The sequence below is a fragment of the Castor canadensis genome, chromosome 15, assembly GCF_047511655.1.
Source record: "Castor canadensis chromosome 15, mCasCan1.hap1v2, whole genome shotgun sequence".
Classification (NCBI taxonomy): domain Eukaryota; kingdom Metazoa; phylum Chordata; class Mammalia; order Rodentia; family Castoridae; genus Castor; species Castor canadensis.
Window position 1 is genome coordinate 42,178,918 of NC_133400.1, and position 10,388 is coordinate 42,189,305.

At 36.6% G+C, this 10,388-nt stretch overlaps 2 pseudogenes; one reads left to right on the plus strand and one right to left on the minus strand.

Moving 5' to 3' along the window:
- Nucleotides 1-274: 274 nt before the first annotated feature.
- LOC109679214 (solute carrier family 35 member E1-like) lies at nt 275-1,305 on the minus strand (annotated as a pseudogene).
- A 5,414-nt stretch (nt 1,306-6,719) lies between these two features.
- LOC141417220 (melanoma inhibitory activity protein 2-like) lies at nt 6,720-7,511 on the plus strand (annotated as a pseudogene).
- The last annotated feature ends 2,877 nt before the right edge of the window (nt 7,512-10,388 follow it).

A 10,388-nucleotide genomic window follows, 5' to 3' on the forward strand; every position in this document is an offset into this window, starting at 1 on the left:
TGTGGCCATCCACAGTTCTGCTGTTATGTCCTGGTGACCTAGGGGAATGAGATTCCCAGGGTCCTGTGCTGGTCAGTCACAGCCTGTCCTCAGCTACCTTGTTATTCACTAGTGGCTAGATGTACTGATACTGCCAGATACTAGGAAAGCAGTACAGAACCCATGGCCTCTACATGTCATAACAGTTCAAAGTATACTAGTTTGAATGGCTCTGGAAGCTATTCTGAATTTGATCTGTCAGGTCACTACTGGAGCCATCCTGATTGTCACTGTGCTAGGGGAAGAGGGCACCACTCTGGGGCTTTTGTAGCAGGCTCTGGGGATGTTCTTTGCTTCTCAGGTCAGCTGTGAAAGTGGAAAGGAGGAGCCTCCAGGCTTGCTAGTTTGCATCATTTTGGTCTTGTGGTACAGGAAGACCCTCAGGATGGCCATCTTCATGTTGAGGGCATTGGTGCTGGTGACCAGGTAATGCAGTATAATCAGAGACACCATGATGACCATGATTCCATTGGTAGCATTTGGGATGGAGTAGCTTAGGGGGCTTATGAGTTTGAGGATGCTGAAAGTAATGACGTTCTGGACAATTTACAGAAGCCACTGATGATCACAAGCAGGAGCATCTAGGGCCACATGGCAACATAGGTCAAATCACTGCTGACCACAAAAGTCAAGAGGTAGAAGAGAACTCACTTGGGGATTATGAAGAAGACTGTGACAACCCAAGATGTTCAGCAGTTGGAGGTGGTGCATCTGAGAGTCACTCAACACCTTCTTAGAAAATACATTCTGCAGTGAGAGACAGAGCATGGCTATGAAGGTGTTGATGAGCCCCCACATATCAAATGTCAGCTCAGGTATGGTGACCAAAAGGACACTGCTGATGATGGGAATGCAGGAAATTACACCTTGATGTTTTGCTTGTCTTTCATGGAGATGCAGGGCAGCAGGACCACCTAAATGGGCATTGTGGCTTTGAATGTGTGGGCATAGGACATGCGCACCTTTCAGATGCTGACCAGTGCCCACAGGGACACAGGTATATGTTGAAGGCCAGTGGAAGAATGTAGACTGGGTAGAATTGCCATGGCAGCACCAGGCCAGTTGATGGTTGTGTTTCTGGCCTCGTGATTTTTGCAAGGAGTTGGGCACACACCAGGCGTACCAGGCTTGCAGCAGCAGATGGAGCCTGGCACATAGCACTGGAATATTTCATAGTGATTTGGTCACATGGAACAAGAAGGCATGCAGGATCACCTTGTTGACCACATTGCCACCTTTGCTCAGCCTATACCAAAACAGGCACATGACTGCTACCCATGTGCCCTCTAACAAAAGACCACCAACACCCACCCTGCTTGGGTCACCCCACAAAGGGTGGACCCCATGTCTGTGTCCCATCCTGCTCCTTCTCTCCCCACTGAGCCCCCAATGATAAGAAGAGATGCTCAATATATTTATGGGCTATAGATGCAGTAGGTTTCCTATTATTGTTTCAATTTATGTTTCTAGTATCTGCGTAATCTCAATCATATTTTGATTGATAGGATTTCTTTAAGATTTCTAAAATGTCCATCCTATTTTAATTGTTTCTTCTTTTTCTAGTTAAAGCTTTCTAGAGATTTTGTTATTCTATTAATCTTTTCAAAGAATGAGATATTGAATTCATTAGTCTTTTGAGTTCTATCCTTGCTTTCCATTTTGTTACTTTCTATATGGACTGCGTCCTTTCTTACACTTTCAATTTAATCTGTTGTATCTTAATAATAATATTTTATCTTTCAATATATAAATCACAGTTACAGATTTATTTTTTTAAATTGAACACTATCCCACAATTTATATTAATTGAAATTTCTAGATTTTATTTTAATTATTTCAGTGGCCATTATTTAGAAATTAATTTTATAATTTACCAATGTGGATTTTTATTTTCTTGTGATATTTCTACCAATGGAGGGTGACATATAAGAAAAATGTGTAGGAATATGAATATGGTAAAAATAATATATACTCATAGGAAAATGAAAAAATAAGATCTGCCAAAACTATTCTAAGAATGGGAATGGGGTCTACAGCCATACTACCCTGAATGTGCCCGACCTCATCTGATCTCTGAAGCTAAGCAGGATTGGGCCTGGTTAGTACTTGGATAGGAGAATGGGAGTAGGGAGAAAAAAGAGAATAGTGGAGGTAGTAAATTTATGATATAGTAAGAACTTTGTAAACGTCACAGTGTACATCCATTGCAATAATAATATGATACAATATTTAAATAAAAATAATAAAATAAAACTTCAGAATTCTTATGTCTTCTGTTGGCTTTTCCTTTGATCATTATGTAACAAAACTGTATTTTTAGAGTGTTTTCCAGTGCATTTTATTTGCTACTAATATAGCTTTAGCAGTTTAATTAATATGTTGCCTTTTGTGAATATTTCTACATCATTATAATCTATGTATATTTCTTGTAAACAGTGTGCAACGAATATTTATGAATCTAATCTAAACTAGTGGCAGTGTATATCAAAATTTATAACAACTAGTAAATTATTATAATTTACTTTTCTTTTTTTAAAATGTTTAAAATTTTTTTCTTTTATTCATATGTGCACACAATGTTTGGGTCATTTCTCCCCATTCACCCAGCTCCCTCCCTTTCCCCCATCTTCTCAATACCAGGCAGAAACCATTTTGCCCTTATCTCTAATTTTGTTGTAGATAGACTATAAGCAATAATAGGAAGAACCAAGGGTTTATGCTAGTTGAGATAAGGATAGGTATACAGGGAGTTTACACACATTGCTTTCCTGTACATATATGTTACATTCTAAATTAATTCTTCTCAAACTAACCTTTTCTCTAGTTCCTGGTCTACTTCTCCTATTGGCCTTTGTCACTTTAAATTTTCAGCATTAATTCCTTTGTATTGAGGATATCAAGTGCTATCTTGTTTTTTTAAATTTTTTTGGTGGGGGTTTCTTGCCTATCCTCATACATCCCATGTGTGCTCTCACCTCCTCATGTGATCAAAGTCCAATCCCCTTGTTGTGTTTGCCCTTGATCTAAAGTCCGAATATGAGGGAGAAAATATGATTTTTGGTCTTCTGTGCCTGGTTAACCTCCCCCAGGATGATGTTCTCCAGTTCCATCCATTTACCTGTAAATGATAAGATTTCATTCTTCTTCATGGCTGAGTAGTATTCCATTGTGTATAAATACATTTTCTTGATCCATTCATCAGTAGTGGGGCATCTTGGCTGTTTCCATAACTTGACTATTGTGACTAGTGCTGCAATAAACTTGGGTGTGTAAGTGCCTTTGGAGTAACCTGTGTCACATTCCTTTGGGTAAATCCCAAAGAGTGATATTGCTGGATCACATGGCAGATTTTTGTTTAGATTTTTAAGAAGCCTTTAAATTTTTTTCCAGAGTGGTTGTACCAGTTTGCATTCCCACCAGCAGTGTTTAAGAGTTCTCTTTTCCCCACATCCTTGCCAACACCTGTTTTTAGTGGTATTGCTAATGATGGCTATTCTAGCAGGGTGAGGTAGACTCTTAGTGTGGTTTTGATTTGCATTTCCTTAATGGCTAGAGATGGTGAGCATCTTTCATGTGTTTTTTTGCCATTTGAATTCCTTCTTTTGAGAAAGTTCTGTTTAGTTCACTTGCCCATTTCCTTATTGGTTCGTTAATTTTAGGAGAGTTTAGTTTTTTGAGTTCCTTATATATTTTGTGGTTATCAGTCCTTTGATATGTAGCTGCCAAATATTTTCTCCCTCTCTGGGGTTGATCTCTTTAGTTTAGAGACCATTTCTTTTGTTGAGCAGAAGCTTTTTAGTTTTATGAAGTCCCATTTGTCTATGCTATCTCAAAGGTTTGCCATTTAGAAAGTCCTTGCCTATACCTATTAGTTCCAAAGTTTTCCTACTCTTTCCTGTACTGACATTGGAGTTTCGGGATTGATATTAAGATCCTTGATCCATTTTGGGTTAATACTGGTATATGGTGATAAACATGGATCTAGTTTCAGTTTTTTGTACACTGCTAACCAGTTTTCCTAGCAGTTTTTGTTGAAGAGGCTGTCTTTTCTCCATAGTATATTTTTAGTGCTTTTGTCAAAGATAAGTTGGTTATAGTAGTGTGGGTTCATATCCAGGTCTTCTATTCTGTTCCACTGGTCTTCATGTCTGTTTTTTTGTCAGTATCATGCTGTTCTTATTGCTATTGATTTGTAATACAATTTGAAGTCGGGTATTGTGATACCTGCAGTGCTGTTCTTTTTACTGAATATTGCCTTGGCTATTCATGGTCTCTGGTGTTCCCAAATAAATTTAATGGTAGATTTCTCAATCTCTGTGATGAATGTCATTGGGATTTTGATGGTAATTGCATTAAACATATAGATTGCTTTTGGGAGTATAGTCATTTTCATTATGTTGATTCTACCAATCCATGAGCATGGGAGATCTCTCCACTTTCTATAGTCTTCCTCAATCTCTTTCTTTAGGATTATATAGTTTTCCATGTAGAGTCATTCACATACTCTGTTAAGTTTACTCCTAGGTATTTGATTTTTTTTGAGGCTATTGTAAATGGAATTGTTTTCATATATTATTTCTCAGTTTGTTCATTGTTAGTGTATAGAAAGGCTAATGATTTTTAGAATTTACTTTCATCCCTCCCACTTTTCATCAGAATCATTTTCATTTGATAAAAACAAAACTGAAAGAATTCTTTGCCAGCACATCTGCACTATGAGAAGTATTAAAGGAGCATCATCAGGCAGAAGGAAAATGACAACAGATGGCAATTTAGATATGTAGTGGAACAAAGCAGGAGAAAAACTATGGAAGACTTTTCCTACATGTTTTAAACTTATTTAATTGATGATCAAATAAAGGAAAACAACAATGATTTATTGTGTAGTTTATCGAATATATGGCAATCTTAGCATAAAGAATTGGAAAGGGAAATGGAAATGTACAGTTGGAGCATTCCTAAAATGTATGTGACATTTTTATCATTACTTGAAGATATATAATGATGAATTCCTGGTGTACACTGTAAACCACAGATCAACCACAAAAAAGCAGAGGAGCATACATAGTAAACCAATAATAGAGATAAAATGCATGTATTAAAAAATATTCATTCCTCAAAAAGGCAAATAAAAAGAGATGTTAGAACAAATGGATAAGACAAAAATAGATGCTAAAATGTAATATTTAAATCCAATGACAAAGTTAAATACAAAATTATGTGTGATATAAACCTTTTTTAACAAAAGCAGATATTTTCATATTGAAAAACAGGTGAGACAACTACAGCCTCTGTATAAGAAATCAGTTTCACATATAAAGAAACCAATAGGGTAAATGTAAAAGGATAGTAAAGATATTCCATGCAAAGGTAACATGGGATGGATTTATTATTATCACATAAAGTAAATTGCAGGGAAAAAAATCTGCCCAATTATAAAGAGGGACACTTTATAACAATAAAGAGATTAACTAGTCATGTGACTGCATCAAACTAAGTGCAAATTAACCCATTAGAAGAGCTTCAAGACACACACACAAAACTGGTAGAAGTGAAAGGAAATATAGACAAATTCACAATTAGGGTAGGATATTGTAATATTTCTTTTTCAGTTATTGTTAAAATTAATATAAATTGTAATCATCTAGAGAACTTGACAACACTGTTTAATCAACTTAGAGAACAGTCCACCGAATAGTGGCATTGATATTTCTTTTATAGTGCACAGAGATCATTCATAATGATCATTAATCCAGAGTCAAATTCTGGTTCATAAAAGAAGTCACAATGAATTTAAAAGGAAAGAAGCTACATAGAGGGGGGAATTGACCTGAACAAAGTGAAGTATACTCACAGTTGGGTACACTGGGAAACCTCTTTGAAATTGGCTTTGGAATTAAAAATGGAAGACAGGATTGTAAAATAGATAAAGTATGTGGGAGGGTACTTGTAAGAGGGTGAGAATCAATGAGGGAGAAGAAGGTTAGAGAATATGCTTGATGAGTTTCATGCACAGACATGAAATAGAATAATGCAACCTCTTTAAGTGGGGTAGGGAGGACATTGTGGGAGGAGATGGTGGGAATTATGTAACCAATGTAGCAATGTAAGGCTACCAGGAATTAGCATAATGAATCCCTCTTGTACAACAAATATATCCTAATTAAAAAAGAAAAAAAAAAGGAAATATAATAGGTAAAATAATGAAAATAATGTTTAGTATTTTCAGAAAGTACCAATGCAACCCCTCTGTCTGAAACAGAAGAATTATATTGTAATACAAGGGAAATTAAGAAATAGTGTATTAGGTGTGAATAAACTGTGGCTTGTCTACAATGAAATCCATGACCATATTCAGTCATAAAAAATGGGAACTCACCCTTAAAAAAAAAAAGAAAAAATAGTATTATATTTAGACTCTAACTAGATAAACTTTAGGACATCTGGGAAGTCTCTATCCATTTTATATATGACAATGAGACTTCCTGGCCAAAGTCTTGCCAATACTTTGTTAATCTCCTCCTTCCCCTGTGGGTGTGCTGAAGTGCACATTAACCATCACGCCCAGCCATTTCTGTAGTGGTCTATTCTGGTGTCATGGTTCCAGGCAGAACTTTTAGTGTTTGTTTTCTTTTGAGTCTCAGCCTGGCCTAGGGAAAAACCATAGCATCCTTGAATTCATGGATGGGCCCAAAGCTGTCTGTACCCCTACTTGGGATTTGTCCTAAGTGAATTTTGCAGGGTTATGAAAACAGACCCTAAAGAACTAAGACAAAAGCCCTATGATTTTCCATGAGAACTAGTGATATGTGTAACTATTTTTGAACTTTTTTCTCTTTTATTGTTTTTTGTGAAGTTTTCAATTGGTTAGAAGCTGAGTTTATGTGAGAAAAAAAAAAACACTTGTTCTAAAGCTTTCTGCACTGATTGAAGAAAAATTTTGGCTGCCTGAAAAAGCTAGCTTTGTTCCAAAATAGCATGATGGCTTAGTGTCATCATTAAAGGATGCAAGATGCACAGACCACGGAGACAACCAATGAAAAGCTAGAAATATACAAGTCTAAACTAGAGGAAGTACTTGTTCTAGGAATAGAGGTAATAGAAGAGAAATCTAAACATTCTAAACTAGTTGAATTGAATGTGGAAATGTCAAAAATGATACAGTCTCTAGAGGATGAATCAAAATTTCTCAAATCAAAAGTAGCTACAGCAGAAACAACCTTAAGAATATTTCAAGTCAGTGAAGCACATATTAAGAACTTAACAACAGAGACCTTGAATGAAAATTCTCAGCTTCAGGAAAGCTTCAAACAGCTTTTACAAGAAGCTGAAGTGTGGAAAGAAAAGTGAGTGAGCTTAGTAAACAGAAAATAACAGGTGAAGACTCCCTGACTCAGGCAAGACAAATTCTAAATGATAAAGGAAACCACATCAGATCTCCAACTGAAGGCATCCTAAAGATGAAAGTCTGAAATGTTGTTCTTGGAGAGTACATAAACATGATAGGTTTCTATTTTATTTATTTTTATTATTTTTTTATTATTCATATGTGCATACAATGTTTGTGTCATTTCTTCCCCCTGCCCCCACCTCTTCCCTTACTACCCACCCTACCCCCTCCCTCTCCCCCCCCACCCCCTCAATACCCAGCAGAAACTATTTTTTCCATTATCTTTAATTTTGTTGAAGAGAGAGCATAAGCAATAATAGGAAGGAACAAGGGTTTTTGCTAGTTGAGATAATGATAGCTATACAGGGAGCTAACTCACATTAATTTCCTGTGCATGTGTGTTATTATATGGAAACTTCTCTAAGAGTTATCTATGTTTTGTTTTCTCAACACCTATGTAGCTTCAAATTCTTTGGGATTCTTCTATTTAATGGTTCATGGCTTATCCTCAACAAAATAATGGCAAACCGAATTCAGCAACACATCAAAAAGATTATTCACCACAACCAAGTAGGCTTCATCCCAGGGATGCAGGGGTGATTCAACATACGAAAATCAATAAACATAATAATCCACATTAACAGAAGCAAAGACAAAAACCACTTGATCATCTCAATAGATGCAGAAAAAGCCTTTGATAAGATCCAATCATTTCATGATAAAAGCTCTAAGAAAACTAGGAATAGAAGGAAAGTTCCTCAACATTATAAAAGCTATCTATGACAAGCCTACAGCCAGCATTATACTTAACAGAGAAAAACTGAAACCATTCCCTCTAAAATCAGGAACCAGACAAGGATGGCCACTATCTCCACTCCTATTCAACATAGTACTGGAATTCCTAGCCAGAGCAATTAGGCAAGAAGAAGGAATAAAAGGAATAGAAATAGGTAAAGAAACTGTCAAAATATCCCTATTTGCAGATGACATGATCCTATACTTTAAAGATCCAAAAAACTCTACTCAGAAGCTTCTAGACATCATCAATAGCTACAGCAAGGTAGCAGGATATAAAATCAACATAGAAAAATCATTAGCATTTCTATACACTAACAATGAGCAAAAGGAAAAAGAATGTATGGAAACAATTCCATTTACAATAGCCTCAAAAAAAATCAAATACCTAGGTGTAAACCTAACAAAAGAAGTGAAAGACCTCTACAAGGAAAACTATACACTTCTGAAGAAAGAGATTGAGGAAGACTATAGAAAGTGGAGAGATCTCCCATGCTCATGGATTGGTAGAATCAACATAGTAAAAATGTCGATACTCCCAAAAGTAATCTACATATTTAATGCAATTCCCATCAAAATTCCAATGACATTCATTAAGGAGATTGAAAAATCTACTGTTAAATTTATATGGAAACACAAGAGGCCATGAATAACCAAGGCAATACTCAGTCAAAAGAACAATGCAGGAGGTATCACAATACCTGACTTCAAACTATATTACAAAGCAATAACAATAAAAACAGCATGGTACTGGCACAAAAACAGACATGAAGACAAGTGGAACAGAATAGAGGACCCAGATATGAAGCCACACAACTATAAGCAACTTATCTTTGACAAAGGAGCTAAAAATATATGATGGAGAAATAGCAGCCTCTTCAACAAAAACTGCTGGGAAAAGTGGTTAGCAGTCTGCAAAAAACTGAAACTAGATCCATGTATATCACCCTATACCAAGATTAACTCAAAATGGATCAAGGATCTTAATATCAGACCCCAAACTCTTAAGTTGATACAAGAAAGAGTAGGAAATACTCTGGAGTTAGTAGGTATAGGTAAGAACTTTCTCAATGAAACCCCAGCAGCACAGCAACTAAGAGATAGCATAGATAAATGGGACCTCATAAAACTGAAAAGCTTCTGTTCATCCAAAGAAATGGTCTCTAAACTGAAGAGAACACCCACAGAGTGGGAGAAAATATTTGCCAACTATACATCAGACAAAGGACTGATAACCAGAATGTATAGGGAACTTAAAAAACTAAATTCTCCCAAAACTAATGAACCAATAAAGAAATGGGCAAGTGAACTAAACAGAATTTTCTCAAAAGAAGAAATTCAAATGTCCAGAAAACACATGAAAAAATGCTCACCATCTCTAGCAATAAAGGAAATGCAAATTAAAACCACGCTAAGATTCCACCTCACCCCTGTTAGAATAGCCATCATCAGCAACACCACCAACAGGTGTTGGTGAGGATGCGGGGAAAAAGGAACCCTCTTACACTGTTGGTGGGAATGTAGACTAGTACAACCACTCTGGAAAAAAATTTGGAAGCTACTTAAAAAGCTGGACATTGATCTACCATTTGATCCAGCAACACCACTCTTGGGAATATACCCAAAGACTGTGACACAGGTTACTCCAGAGGCACCTGCACACCCATGTTTATTGCGGCACTTTTCACAACAGCCAAGTTATGGAAACAGCCAAGATGCCCCACCACTGACGAATGGATTAAGAAAATGTGGTATCTATACACAATGGAATTTTATGCAGCCATGAAAAAGAACGAAATGTTATCATTCGGTGGTAAATGGATGGAATTGGAGAACATCATTCTGAGTGAGGTTAGCCTGGCCCAAAAGACCAAAAATCGTATGTTCTCCCTCATATGTGGACATTAGATCAAGGGCAAACACACAAGGGGATTGGACTATGAGCACATGATAAAAGCGAGAGCACACAAGGAAGGCGTGAGGATAGGTAAGACACCTAAAAAACTAGCTAGCATTTGTTGCCCTTAACGCAGAGAAACTAAAGCAGATACCTTAAAGCAACTGAGGCCAATAGGAAAAGGGGAACAGGTACTAGAGAACAGGTTAGATCAAAAAGAATTAACCTAGAAGGTGAGTCAATGCCTTGTATAGCTATCCTTATCTC